Raw genomic sequence first — 15389 nt, 5'->3', positions numbered from 1 at the left:
GTATGAGCAAACAGACAATGTTGACCAGTGAGATGCCTCGATAGTTGTGGTCACCCTTGTTCTTGTAGTTTATTTATTTATTTATTTATTTATTTGGGTTTTACGGCGCATCAACACAGTAAAGGTTATATGGCGCCAAACAGGACTACAAATTTTGGTTCCACATCTCATTGTTCTTGTACAGAGTTACAATGTTAGCATCTCTCATCATGACTTGGGGAACTGCACCTTCTCTCCAGCACTGAAGTAGGAGTCAATATAGTGTTATAGCAAGCTGGGCTTTCCACTCTTTATGACTGGCTGGCCTTTCCTGATGGCAACTGGTCAATAGCTTTGGCAAGTTGCTCCACTGGATGTTCATTGTTAAGTTCTGACACCATGGGCAGTTGGTCAATAGCATCAGTGGCTTACTGTTGAACGATGTTTTCTCTGGAGTGCAGCTCAGAGTAGTGTTCCACTCATCTTTCGAGTTGTTTGCTGGAGTACAGCTCAGAGTAGTGTTCCACTCATCTGTCAAGTTGTTTGCTGGAGTGCAGCTCAGAGTAGTGTTCCACTCATCTGCCGAGTTGTTCGCTGGAGTACAGCTCTGAGTAGTGTTCCACTCATCTGTCAAGTTGTTTGCTGGAGTGCAGCTCAGAGTAGTGTTCCACTCATCTGTCAAGTTGTTTGCTGAAGTACAGCTCAGAGTAGTGTTCTACCCATCTGTCAAGTTGTTTGGCCTTGTAGGTGATAATCACACCAATCTTGGATTTGAGGTTTGCTATTTTCTTCACGCCTGGTCAGACTGCTTTTTTGATGTCGTCCTACATGGTTCCAGTGTCTGTGGATTGCTAGATTGTGTTGCAGAGGTCAGACCAGTAGTCGTTAACACAAGTCTGGATTTCTATCTAGACATCATTCCTAGTAAATCGTAAAAGACCTGGGTGTTGCTTTGGATGGCTTGTCCTTGGGGCTTGTAAGGCAGAGGGTTTGGTATCAATCAGAGGGGTGAGTTTATCGATTTTGTGGTCAAACCATTTATTCTGTTTGGATCCAGTTTTCTTGCCAAAGATGGTAATGGCTACATCGTATGTTGCATTCCTCAAGTTATTCCATTGTTGGGTAAAGGCTTGGTCATAGTCTGTAACAAGGGAGGAGTCAAGAAGGCTGACAAATTCAGATGACAAGTGTGGCACTTTTGTCTTTGCTAACATCGATTCTAGGCTTTCCTTCCTGCTTTGTCCTATAGAAACTTTTGGGTTGTATGTTGATGCTAGAGCAGACATTAGGGAATGGTCTGAGTCACAATCTACACTGTGAAAGCTTCTGGTAATGAGAAAAAGACTAGTGTTAAGTCCAGCTGATGCCAGTGTTTAGACCTTTGATGACGCCATGATACCCTGTGCTGTTTCTTGGTACTGAAGTAGGAGTTAGTCACACAAAGCTCGTGATACAAATACAGCACTAAGAAACGTCTTCATTGCACTTCACTTCTCCAAAACAGCCTAGGCAGTTTGGCCAAGGATCATTGTCATTTCCTACACGAGTATTGAAATCGCCCAACATGATCACCTCTTCCTGTTGTTGGACGCTTTTGATGAGGGTGTCCAGCTGGTTGTAAAACTCATCCTTGGTGTTGTCAGAGGCCATGAGAGTTGGGACATACACACAAAACAGATTGATGGGTCTGCTGGTGCTGTTAACTTGCAGGCTTATGAAGCGTTCGGTAGCTGAGCAGCCTGCCTGAACCTTGTCTAGCAGTGTGTTCCCGACTACAAAGCCAACTCTGTGTTCACGCATTTCCTCTTCCTCCTTACCCTGCCAGAAGAATGGATAATCTTGATTCCTTCAAGCTACCAGACTCAGCAAGTCAAGTCTATTGCAGTACAGCTATGTAAACTTTCAGGCATACTAGCTCATTGTCAATGATGGCTGTCTTTCTGAGGTCAGAGATGGTCAGGAGATCAAACGTTAAGGCAGTTGTCATGGTACATATATTCAAGCACCCGTTCCCAAGTGCCGCTTTCTTTGTTGTTTTCATATTCTTTGGTGTGACAGTTACTGTCCACTTGGAGTTTATCCTAAGCCCCACGCACTCAGTGAGCAGTAGGCTAGTGGCGGGACAACACCTAATTGGCTGAGGGCTGCTCAGTTTATGGCGGGCGGTAGCTATCCAATGAAGTTAGAAAACTTCCTCCACCATTGGGAATTACTCCTTGCACCTGGCTGTATGCCTGTTCAGCTAGGGCTTAAAACTGGTTGGTTCTACACTGAAAACGTAGCTGGAGTTTTCTCTCCAGGGCACAAAGCCTGGACATGTGTGGAGAGGAAGAGTTACCCAAGGATCAGAATCCCCCTCTCTGCCTCAAATGGCCAGAGGAAAGGAGAAACCAGTACATCTGGGACCATATTGACTGCAGGAGCTGCCAGAAATCTTCCAGGGTTTGACAAACAGCTGCCTCACGAGATCTACTAACGATTTCCTGTAGGGGTTTACTCCCCTAGCCTTTGACTGTCCCCAGTTATCTACAAGGCAGTAGAGCTATTTGTCCAATAACTTGGGATCTGTTCATGGGCATCATGGCGTATCCACACATCGGTGGGCCTGTCATGACCCTCTTGTAAAATTTATGTGAGGTGGCTATATTAGAGTCCCATTGTAACATCAGTATTTTCATCCATCTAAACATTTGTTCCTCATTCTGTAGTACTAAAATTCTATTTATATAATTTATGCAGTTTTCTTGCAACAATTCTGTTTGAATTACACAATAAAAAGCTAGGTCACATGGTCAAAGTGAAGGAAATATTAATACCAAATATCTGTTACCAATGAACTGTAATTGATGAAGGTGTGATTGTAGACTATTACAGATTTATGCAAAGAAGGCCAATCAAAACTTTCCTGACTGCATACAATTTTTCCAGTTCTCAGGTGAGTCAGAGCTATAATTGTAATCGCTGTCAGTAGTTTTTCTATACATGGGTTTTTTTTATGACAAATCTTTAGATACCCAGTCTGAATGTTTATGAAATTCTGGATCTAGCTTGGACCTTGGTGACCTGGGGTCCAGGTCTAATCTGATAACAAATGCTCAAATGACCCATATTTTGACCTATGATGACTCGGTTTCAAATTTGACTTAGATTTCTGTAAGACAAATATTCTAATCTAAATCAAGTAAAAATATCACTCCGGGAGAACTACGTTCCAGCGTAAGTCATGTCTCTACGATATCATGTGACGTATCTCAACAATGTCTGGTTACGGTATCGCTCAATATCACGCGGCTTATATACTTTTCATATATAATAATTACTTTGAATATATTTTCTTGTGTCTTTGCATGAATATGTATTCAGGTTTTAAAAGTAATCGTATAAGTGGATTAAAACATTTAGATTTTAAAAAACAGTCGTCTGTTACTTGAGAAAATTTTGTTATTTTTCAGAATAAAAAATATACTACATGTTTTCAAAAACAATACTTACAGACAGTCAATAATCAATTGAAGGCAATGTCGGTTTTAATCTTAGAAATATATTTTCTGCAATTGCTTTATCATAAACAGACAATATTTATTTAATATCCTGTTCCTCACTCTAACCGATAAAGTTACTAACTCTAAACATGACATAGGCAAGCGTTACTGTGACACTCATCGAAGTCTTGCGGCTAAACACATTACTTATATTCGAGTAAAATATACCAGCAAGTCTTAATGTGACTGAAAATCAGATTTTGTTCAAAGTGTGTAGTATTTTCTATCCGATTTTCCATTTAACGGTTTCCCCAAGATATCTTAGTCCAATGAAAGCAAAATGTACGCAGGCACAGAGTTGACTTATACTATTGCATGCGCACACCTTAATTATAATTAAGTCTGCAAACAGATCTTTTTGAAGCACATACGCAACGAAGCAACATAAAGTGAGCATGTAATTGTAGGGTATATTTATATTAGATTGGTATCGAGAAATATGCACGCTTCTACAGCAGAAATACTGCGCGACTTTATGAAGAATGAATGCATATTTCTCGATGCAAATCTAATTATTATAATCTTTTTATTATTACTACACGTGTATTATTCATTATATCAACAATATAAATTTTGTTTTTTAGCTCGAGTTGAACTGAAAATGTCGTGGTTAAAGAACTTAAAAACAGGGCGACATTCATGAATCTATGAAAGTGACGTCACAACTGACGACACGCACCCGATATGAAACTGGAACGTCAATATGGAAAAATATTTCTTGCACACCAGACCGACGTTTCCGTTGATTTTACCCATGCCGGCAAAACCCGTGCCAGATGGCTCTTGTTCTGTTAATGACAACTAGCGCTTTATGCATTGATTATATATGGTATTGTTTATGTGAACTAAGAAATATCAGGTACCTTGAGAGTATATTTCTCGGTCCAAAAACGTTATTTTACGGAAAGAACATACCATTACGCTAGAAACGATAAACTAAAGTGGAACTTTGTTATTGTGCTTCACTGAAACGTCATGACGTCACTTCAGTTTATGGACGTAAATTTCCCGCACTGCATACATACCCTACTATAAGAAAGAGTGCTGCAAATAAAGTCTTTTATATTTGCTTTTTTCTCCTATCATTTGTAAAGTACGGCATGCAAAAAATAATCTGTCATAATAAAATGCATATTTGTTACAGTATATGGTATGCAAAATAAATCATGCGTTTACAAACCGGGTAGAAATATTCGTCCTGAGGGCACCTGCGCCTTGGGCGGTTACGAGTTCTGACGTCTCAGGTTCCTAACACATTCACATGTAATAATTATTCAGTGTCCAACAAATTTATAATCTTACTGGTAGCCCATAGGGCTACCAGAATTTTTTTCTGGTAGCCCAGCATTTTTAGCTCACCTGTCACAAAGTGACAAGGTGAGTTTTTGTGATCGCGCGGCGTCCGTCGTCCGTCCGTGCGTCCGTAAACTTTTGCTTGTGACCACTCTAGAGGTCACATTTTTCATGGGATCTTTATGAAAATTGGTCAGAATGTTCACCTTGATGATATCTAGGTCAAGTTCGAAACTGGGTCACGTGCCGTCAAAAACTAGGTCAGTAGGTCTAAAAATAGAAAAACCTTGTGACCTCTCTAGAGGCCATATATTTCACAAGATCTTCATGAAAATTGGTCAGAATGTTTACCTTGATGATATCTAGGTCAAGTTAGAAACTGGGTCACGTGGGGTCAAAAACTAGGTCAGTAGGTCTAAAAATAGAAAAACCTTGTGACCTCTCTAGAGGCCATATTTTGCATGAGATCTTCATGAATATTTGTCAGAATGTTCACCTTGATAATATCTAGGTCAAGTTCGAAACTGGGTCACGTGGGGTCAAAAACTAGGTCAGTAGGTCTAAAAATAGAAAAACCTTGTGACCTCTCTAGAGGCCATATTTTTCATGAGATCTTCATGAATATTGGTCAGAATGTTCACCTTGATGATATCTAGGTCAAGTTTGAAACTGGGTCACGTGATTTCAAAAACTAGGTCATTAGGTCTAAAAATAGAAAAACCTTGTGACCTCTCTAGAGGCCATATTTCTCAATGGATCTTCATGAAAATTGGTCAGAATGTTCAGCTTGATGATATCTAGGTCAAGTTCGAAACTGGGTCAGTAGATCTAAAAATAGAAAAACCTTGTGACCTCTCTAGAGGCCATATTTTTCATGAGATCTTCATGAATATTGGTCAGAATGTTCACCTTGATGATATCGAAGTTAAGTTCGATACTGGGTCATGTGGGATCAAAAACTAGGTCAGTAGGTCTAAAAATAGAAAAACCTTGTGACCTCTCTAGAGGCCATATTTCTCAATGGATCTTCATGAAAATTGGTCAGAATGTTCACCTTGATGATATCTAGATCAAGTTCGAAACTGGGTCACGTGGGGTTAAAAACTAGGTCAGTAGATCTAAAAATAGAAAAACCTTGTGACCTCTCTAGAGGCCATATTTTTCATGAGATCTTCATGAATATTGGTCAGAAGGTTCATCTTGATGATATCTAGGTCAGGTTCGAAACTGGGTCACGTGGGGTCAAAAACTAGGTCAGTAGGTCTAAAAATAGAAAAACCTTGTGACCTCTCTAGAGGCCATATTTTTCAATGGATCTTCATGAAAATTGGTCAGAATGTTTACCTTGATGATATCTAGATCAAGTTCGAAACTGGGTCACGTGGGGTTAAAAACTAGGTCAGTAGATCTAAAAATAGAATAACCTTGTGACCTCTCTAGAGGCCATATTTTTCATGAGATCTTCATGAATATTGGTCAGAAGGTTCATCTTGATGATATCTAGGTCAGGTTCGAAACTGGGTCACGTGGGGTCAAAAACTAGGTCAGTAGGTCTAAAAATAGAATCAAAGGCCTGAAGGGCCTGAGTCGGCTAATGATTGATGTACTGACAGTACAGTCTACCAGTTTCAGTTTGTTTTTAGGTTTTTTTTCTTAAAATTTCATAACACAGCTCGATATTTACCCAAAATATTATATCCGGATACGATTACACTTTTCTCCAGTTTCAACAATATATTTTACAAATTGTGATGATACGAAGACATTTAGCAGCAATTGGCAGTATCTGACATTGAAGTTTACGGTTAAATTACCTCTTATTTAAATCTTTTCATAAAAAAGTTGTTTCGTTTCGTGAAAGCAGCCAAACATAGACGATCTACTTTCGATTTCAAAAACTACAAGAAAATACAATTTAATGTTTCGCCGATTTGTTTATTTCTCGAAAATAAGAATTAAAATCATTTTTAATATCAGTAGTAACTAAACAAACCAGTAAGAGCTTCTTCTTCCGATAATTTATCCGTTTACTGACTGCAAAATTCAACTCACGCAAAGTTTATAGAAATCATACGATGCGTGTTTACGTTCAATGTGGGAGAATTAAGGCTGATCGGCTATGTTACCTAACGCATCCAGACGATTCAGATTTTGTTTTTAAAAAAGCATTGTGTGCGTTTCTGTAATTTTATAACGTTTTTATACGCTTAGAAATTATTAGACATGCGTATTTGCATTATTTCTATACGTAATTCACGCTAATACGCATCTTATCTGGAGCCCTGTGGAACTATTTTTTGTCTTTCGCTGGATGTTATCCAAGCTTTGTAAGCCTGCGCAATTCTTAAAATGCACATTTATGCTTAATGAGTTACATTCGAGTATTGCACAATTACAAGTCATAAATATGACAGATTACATCGTATATTGGTCATAGCACAGGGGATTTACACAACTTAACTTCATTCATGCAGTGAACTGTTTGAAGTTTGGGAAATCTAATGGAACTACATCCCTTCACGTGTTATTCGGTCCATTTAGAGAATCGCTGAACAGCAAGGACTCGTCAAAAGGCTTTCAGCCTTTAGCCGACTCAAAAACCTTGTGACCTCTCTAGAGGCCATATTTTTCATGAGATCTTCATGAAAATTGGTGAGACTGTTCAGCTTGATGATATCTAAGTCAGGTTCGTAACTGGGTCATGTGCCGTCAAAAACTAGGTCAGTAGGTCGAAAAATAGAAAAACCTTGTGACCTTTAAGAGGCCATATTTTTCACGAGATCTTCATGAAAATTGGTGAGAATGTTCACCTTGATGATATCTAGGTCAAGTTTAAAAGTGGGTCACGTGCCTTCAAAAACTAGGTCATTAGGTCAAATAATAGAAAAACCTTGTGACCTCTCTAGAGGCCATATTTTTCAATGGATCTTCATGAAAATTGGTCAGAATTTTTATTTTGATGATATCTAGGTCACATGTGCTGAAAAACTAGGTCACTTTGTCAAATAATAGAAATAACGACGTCATACTCAGTTTAACACTGGGTCATGTGGGGATAGGTGAGCGATTCAGGACCATCATGGTCCTCTTGTTTGTTGTTGCCGAAAATTTAAACCCCGAAAGTATAAACTTGTTCTATCCGAACCTGACTTTCTGAGATGTGAGAATCAAAGGGGTCTGAATTTAACGTTTGTTTAAAAATTTAAAAACATCAAAATAAACCAGTGTGTTTGTTTCCAGTTCCGCAGACACATTCCCGTCATATTAATCTAGGTTTTTTGGAAAACGGCCCCTGGTCAAATTTGGAATTTCTTCACATGGTGAATTGTCAAAATTAATCATATTAGTTTAAAACTTTATTTTCAAGTTTTATGGTAAGCATTCAGATGCATTAAAAATCTTAAGTATCTTCAAGTTCTAGACAGACCTTGCAAAAAATAACTACTACTTTGTCAAGTTCAAACTTTTGTTTACACTCAGTAAGTTTCCACGCCAATAACAACTGCATTTTCCAAACAGCAGAGTGTGTGTGCATTCGAGGGGAAAAATCGGGTCGCGAAAATATGTGACATTTGATTTTAATTATGTAAAAACTATCTGTCAACACGTTTTCTTTGCTTTATTCAATAAATGGTAATGTACCGGTATTTATGTGTTTTGAGATGTTTTTATGTACAAAACATACAATTTTCAGGCAGAATCATGTCTTTAATTTTTACCAAGGTGCAGACGGTCATGTTGCTAAAAATAGGAACAAACTGGTTTTTCCAGTATTTTTTTTTATTTCATTAGCGAACAAAACAATCAAAACTGGATATAAGTTGGGATTTTTTTCTTTGGATTGGGAACTGTTTGCTTCAAACTGGAGAAAATGGATAGGGAATTTTTATTGGGCCTGTGAGACAGGTGGGAAAAGCCCTGGCTTTACATATTTGATACACGTAGGCGGAAACTGTTTCTGCAGCTAGATCATGGGCAGGATTAATTACGACCGGATAATCATTACACATGGTCAGTTGTTGTTTATTGCAAACTATAATCAAGGAAACGACCAGATGTTGATTTTATAAAATATACAATGACCGGGCTACTAAAGCTTTAAATTTATGGTTGCCTGGCGGGCTTACGTCAGGATTTTTTTGGTAGCCCGAAGAAAATTTCTGGTAGCCCACGGGCTCCGGGCAATGGATTTGTCGGACACTGTTATTATTATGTGCGGACAAAATGAGTGACACGCCTGCACATGATGACGAAAATATTTGTTACGAAATAGCTAATTTCTGTACAAAGCTCTAGAAGTAATGCTTCACGATCCGGATAATCTATACAGACTATTTAATAAGTGTGAACGTATAAGCTATTTTGAGCCAATTTAGTAATATTAATGAAGCGTTTTACGTCACTCTGATAAAAGATACTACACGGGTACTGAACAGTGCCTGCAGTACCGCCTGTGCCGACGAGGATTGAAGGCACTTCGCTTCCTGTACCGCAGGTACTTCGTCAATGTTTACAAAACGAGCGAGATCGGTGAGTGATTTTTGTCATTTTGTTACTGCATGAAGCATTTTTTAAAAAATCTGGGAATGTAGCAGGGTGTAGATGTATCTTATCTACATATCCATGCTAAAATTTGAGGCAAATGATCAATTTCCTAGAAACGTAAGGACAAATAAGTTGGGAATGAAACGTGATTTTTTCACATCAGTGACTGTTTAGACTCATTTCTTTTCGCTGACCCAAACGATATCATCTCCGCTGTCGTAAATTGTATTTATAAATGACATGTGATCTGCTAAAACATAAAACGTGTCCAGAAAATTCCGAATTTGAACGTTATGCCAATTTTTGAAAAGTGCCGCAGGCATTTCGACGATGCCGCAGCCCCTTTGAGGTGCCGCAGGCACTTTCAAAAAGTATCGGGACATAAATTTGGCCGAAACTAGACAAACAGACAAATGGAAGAACAGAGAAACAGAAGGGCAAAAACTAAATGCCCCCATGATACTGTAATAAATTGACTTTATAGTATTGTAAAATAAAAGGGACCAAACCTTTGTTATGCTTTAAATATCCATCCATTATGGTGGCATATAGGTTATAAGGCCAGAGTTTTTTTATTTTTTGTTACTCGGATTTTGGGCAGAAAAATGTTGATAGGAGGAGGGAAAAAAATAAAAATAAAAAGGCAGTAAAATTACTAAAACAACAGACGATAAGTGATCACTTCAAATGTGTTGCCTGAAAGGATTTTAACACTACTTTAATACGCATTTAACATGTAATACAAAGAAAATTACCATTCTGTGTTTAACTTTTTTATTATCTTGAACATAAAATTGATGATTTCAAAAACTTTAACAAAATCACTCTTTGGGCATGGGTACTATTTGCCCTTGGTCATAACATCTCCGGCGGGTATTAAATTGATGATTGAATGGCAATTTTCAATGGTCTGATCGGCTGGTTTCATTTTTAACATGTGCATACTTTTATTTTTAATTCATAAACTTTTCTGACCAAGATCTTTATTTAATACATTTTAATATTTATTTGTTGTGTTATAAGTCACACTGACACAATTTTATAGGTCATATGGTGACTTTCCAGACTTAAATGGTGCTGGAAGACCCCAGGTACTCCTCTGGGCATCATCTCAGGCAAGAATTGGCATCTGGGTAGAATGGTCTACTTTCCGTCAGCCAGCTGGATATCTTTTTCACATGATGACCTGAGTGGGGCTCGATCCCACAGTGGTCAGGGGCAAATGATTCAAAGTCGGGCCACTCTTTATTTTATATTTGATGGCCAGAAAATGACTGAAAGCATAAGTAGCTAGAAAAACACCCGTCCCTAGATTTGCCACTATAATGCCACCCTTTTCAATGGTGGAGTATTTAGACAATTTTCCACCAAAATGCCACCTAAAATGCCACCAAAATGGTGAAAAAATGAACAGGACAGTGGCAAACCTGTTTTCCACTAAATTCCACCTTTTTCCACTTGTGTACACCTTTAGGTGGCAATAAGTGGAGTATTTAGACAGTTTTACACCATTATGCCACCATTATGGTGGAAAATTTGTTTGCCACTTAATTCCACCAATAGCCACCTTCATGGTGGCAGTAAGTGGAGTATTTAGACAAAATACCACTAAAATGCCACCATTATGGTGTAAAATCTATTTTCCACTTAACGCCACTTATTTCCACCAATCTCCAATAGGTGACAGTAAGTGGACAAAATTTCAGCAAACGCCACTATGGTGGCAGTCCTATTTTCCACTAAATGCCACCAAATAGCTGGCAATAGATGGCAATTAGTGGAAATTGGCTGCACCTGCTAAATCTGAAAAAAAATCAGTAGTAAGCAAAAATCAAATTATATTAATATGTTTTTTTATTTTAATGCAAAAATCAAAGACCCTTCACAAGAAATCACAAAAGATCTGAACACGAGGATCAGGATGCTGTCGATGCAATCTCATTTTTTCATATTCCAGGATGGCTTAAGTTGATGGCAAATGACTCTCCAAATTTCACTCCTTTGGATGCAAGGCCATTTTCCCAGCACACAATCTGTAACAGCAAACCATATATCTATTAATAAATATATTTTTCTAACATTCTTTAATAATTTTGCAGAAAATTGTAAATTTCCTCTCGGAAATATGAAATCAAAAGACTGAACTAACTGACATAACAACAAACTCTACAAACTTAATCTATGTCAAATGATATGCCACATCTTTATTAAAACTGTAAGAAGTTTCATCAAAATCTACTTTGTAGAAAACTTTCTATTCAATTAATACAGGAGAAATCCCTATTTTTTACCAAATCAAGGTAAATAATTGAGCAGTGTTAATAAGCTTATAATAATTACATGAGGTTTTGTGATTCTATAGACAAAGCTGCTATAATATTTTTCCAATTACAAGCATTTTCAATTAATCTGATGGACAAATGAAATAGAAAGGACAACACCAAAAATAATATCCCTCTACCTTTGACAAAAGATAATAATGGCACTTGGGTTTTTCATCAAATTTATTAATTAATTTATCATATAATATGCCAGGAAATTCTATTAATTGATGTATTTCTTTAAAATTTAAGGGTTATTTAAACATAAGCTTTTGTAAAAACATAAAATATTTACCTGATTCAGAATTATCTTGATATGTTTCTTTTATGCAGTAATAAGCTGTATGCTGCTCAGGTATAATTATACAGCCAGGCAGGCAGATCATGTCACAAAGTTGCATTTTTTCACAGAAGGTTCCTGGTATGAAAAGTTGCATATTGTATCCTAAGTGCTAATCAACAGTGTAAATAATTACATTGATACAATTTTACCAGCAGTGTTATAAACATAATTGAGCTATATACCAAAAAATATATCTTGGATTAATAATCCATCTGCCAAGCTTCCTAAAAGGAGATTGGTTGATTTTAATTTCAAGCAGTTTTGTAAATGTTGTTTCAAATTCAAGTATTTGTTAAGAGTAAGTATAAGACAATGTCAAAGACAGTAATAATTTAAAAAAAAAACAAAAAAAAAACAGTATAATATTGTTACCTCTCACAATGTGTTTCCATTTTCTCCCTGACTGACTCATCAAATGCCAGATTTCAAATTTTGGTATTACTACACAGATAAATTGATTCCACACATACACTTTTTTGGTCAGCTAAAGAAGGTGTCAGATACTTAAGTTGAAAACTATTGTAAAAACATCCTTTTTATATACACTTCTTTTTTTTTTCAATCAATGAAGAGAAAAGGCAAGAACTATTTCTTTGCATCTGACCTGATGTTTGCCTGCATGTATATATCTTAACTGACCCAAATTCCACCTGGGGTTGTTTCTATACATTAGTGTGGGAGCTTGTAACTTGATCTATCATTAATCTTATCTTTAACCAACTTTCACTCATGCAGAAATAATACACTGCAGACACATTCGAAAATGATCTTTTCAGATTCAGCCAGTACAGCCAATTTCCACTAGTTGCCACCTATTTTCCACCATTTTCTGTATTTCAGAATTGTTGATTGAAAAAGTGACTTATTAATATTTACATTGAATATAATATTAATAAATATTCTGTCTCACAAAATAACCAAAATTCAAATTTTCTGTATAATACACCACTCTGAATATTATTTTTGTCCAGCTGGAGTCAGCGTAGACTTATTCTCATTTTAACGAAACCCTTTGAAGGAGCCTGGGTACGTGATACTGTTTTGCTGATGTCGGTCAGTCCGTCTGTCAGTCTGTTGGTCGTTTGGTATGTAGAACAATCGGTTTCCGGATGGTAACTCAAGAACACTTGGGCCTAAGATCATGAAACTTTATATGGAGGTTCGTCATGACCAGCAGTAACCCCTGTTGACTTGGAGGCCAGTAGGTCAAAGGTCAAGGTCACAGTGACCTTGAACAGTTAAACAGTTTCCAGATTTTAACTCTAGTGCTCTTGGGCTTAGGATCATGAAAGTGAATGGGAAGGTTGATCAAAACTAGCAGATATCCCCTATGAGATAGATTATGAGTTCAGTAGGTCAAAGCTCAAGGTCACAGTGAGCTGAAACAGTTAAGCTGTTTCCGGATGTTTATTTGAGAACTCTTAGACCTATGATCATGAAAATAAATAGGGACATTGATCATGACCAGCAGACGACCCCTATTGATTTTGAGGTCAGTTGATCAAAGGTCTAGGTCACATTGACCCAGAACACTAGAACTTTTTTTGCCCAATAACTAGAGAATGCTTTGGTCTAAGATCACATTTGATACAGAAGTCACTTATGACTGGTAAATGATCCATAATTATTGATTTGAGGTCAGTACATGAGACGTCCAGTGCACAGTGAACAGATGATTTCTGTTTCTTGTACAGTTAATGAATGCATTAAGGGGGGCATTTTTGTGTTCTATGAGCTGTTGTCAATGTGGGGTTTTAGCAAAGTCAGGGTCCGTGTCAGTTAGGCCTGAAGTTTGACATTTAGTGTCCATTACACCTTGATTCCAACCCAAGTCCATGTAAAGATTTTGCCAAGGGTAATCCAATGTCTTACAGTTTGCTTCTAAATCAAACATCACAAAAATTTCTAAGTTTTTTTTTCACCTATTTGCCACCAAGAAAATTTTCTAAGTCCCTATTTTCCACTAAACGCCGCTCAGTTTACACCATGAAAAAAAACTATGTTCTACTTTCCACCAATTTCCACCTTTCTGCCACCATAAAGAAAAACTATGTTCAAATTTACACCTAATGTCACCAAAATAAAGTGGCTTTTAGTGGCAAATTTACCACTTGCTGGAAAAAAGAGTTGAATTGTACACCAAACGCCAGCTAATGCCAGCTATTTCCACCAAGTGCCACCCTTTTACCATGGAAAGAAGTGGCAAAGAGTGGCATTAGGCGGCAAATCTAGGGACGGGAGGTCCCTGAAAAGGATTTGTATGCAATGGAATATATAGATAAATACCTCCAATCAGGCAACTTGTAATATATATGTATATGTCTTCATAAGCATATCACAGGGTTTTATCTCCTCATAATAGGGTCCTTCCCTCAGAAAATATCTTTTAAATTATGCAGTTATCCCCAAAAACTGACTTTACATAAGGTTTTTTTTATTCCCCTTTGCCCAAACACCGAGCTGTTTTTGCTCCAAATCACAGGCCTGGGCACCTTTCCCTCCTGGTTAACCCCCCTCTCCCCCACCCAAATCTAAAACGGATGACTCCTTTGGCAGCACTTTGTTGCTCCTATACGTCATCCTCATGTAAATATATAACTGCCAAAGGCATGTCAAATTCGCATTAAATGTTGCCGTTGTTATTTACGTCGGGTAAATCTATGTTTTTCTAACATTTTGAGACACCGTTACTGACCGTAACCTTTACAGAACTTGTTTTTCGTTGTTTTATTGTCTATATACTAGATCACAAACCAAATATTCCGCTTTTCCATCGCGCATAAATCGTTCAAAGACAATCTTAAATTTCATTCAAGTTTTTGTTTACGTACGGGAGACGCTTCCATTTGAGCGGAAATTGCGCCTATATGACACTGACGGATAATGCACTGACTAATATCGACGTTGTCGTCGTCGTCAGAATGCAGCAAAACATCGATCATCGCCCGAAAATAATTTTGAAATTTTTTGAAATTTCAATTTTTATTTTTTTCGAAAATGACGGAAAATAGGGTCGGCGGGTCTGAGTAACGAAAAATCAAAGAACTCTGGCCTAAACCAATAAAAAATTTCATATAAAATTCAGCTACTTAAGAACAATTTTGTTACAGTTTCTAGATTTTCACTCCGTCGTAGACCTATTTTCCACAAGATATCCATACATTTCCTTCAAGAAAACGAAAAGAAAAAGGGGTGTTGAATAGTATGCAGTGAAATGCAAGTCAGGTAAACTCATATTGCCGCATTTCAGAAAGCGGTCCGCAGAATAAACACCCTACTTTCGTTTTCACATAAACAACTCGAAAACATGCAAATATTAGCATGAAAAGTGTCCTATTTTATGTAACAATCATTCCACGAGTAAAA

At 37.3% G+C, this 15389-nt stretch overlaps 1 long non-coding RNA gene across 1 annotated transcript; it reads right to left on the bottom strand.

The window, feature by feature from the left end:
* Window positions 1-11143: 11143 nt before the first annotated feature.
* LOC128558688 (uncharacterized) lies at window positions 11144-14796 on the bottom strand. The gene is made up of 3 exons (XR_008371845.1): window positions 12396-14796; window positions 11976-12098; window positions 11144-11392 (listed from the first exon to the last, which is right to left on the bottom strand). It is a non-coding gene; the product is annotated as an uncharacterized LOC128558688 (long non-coding RNA).
* Between the last annotated feature and the right edge of the window lie 593 nt (window positions 14797-15389).

The sequence above is a fragment of the Mercenaria mercenaria genome, chromosome 1, assembly GCF_021730395.1.
Source record: "Mercenaria mercenaria strain notata chromosome 1, MADL_Memer_1, whole genome shotgun sequence".
NCBI lineage: Eukaryota > Metazoa > Mollusca > Bivalvia > Venerida > Veneridae > Mercenaria > Mercenaria mercenaria.
The sequence above is the reverse complement of the archived record's forward strand: the minus strand, read 5'-3'. Positions and strand labels throughout refer to the sequence as shown.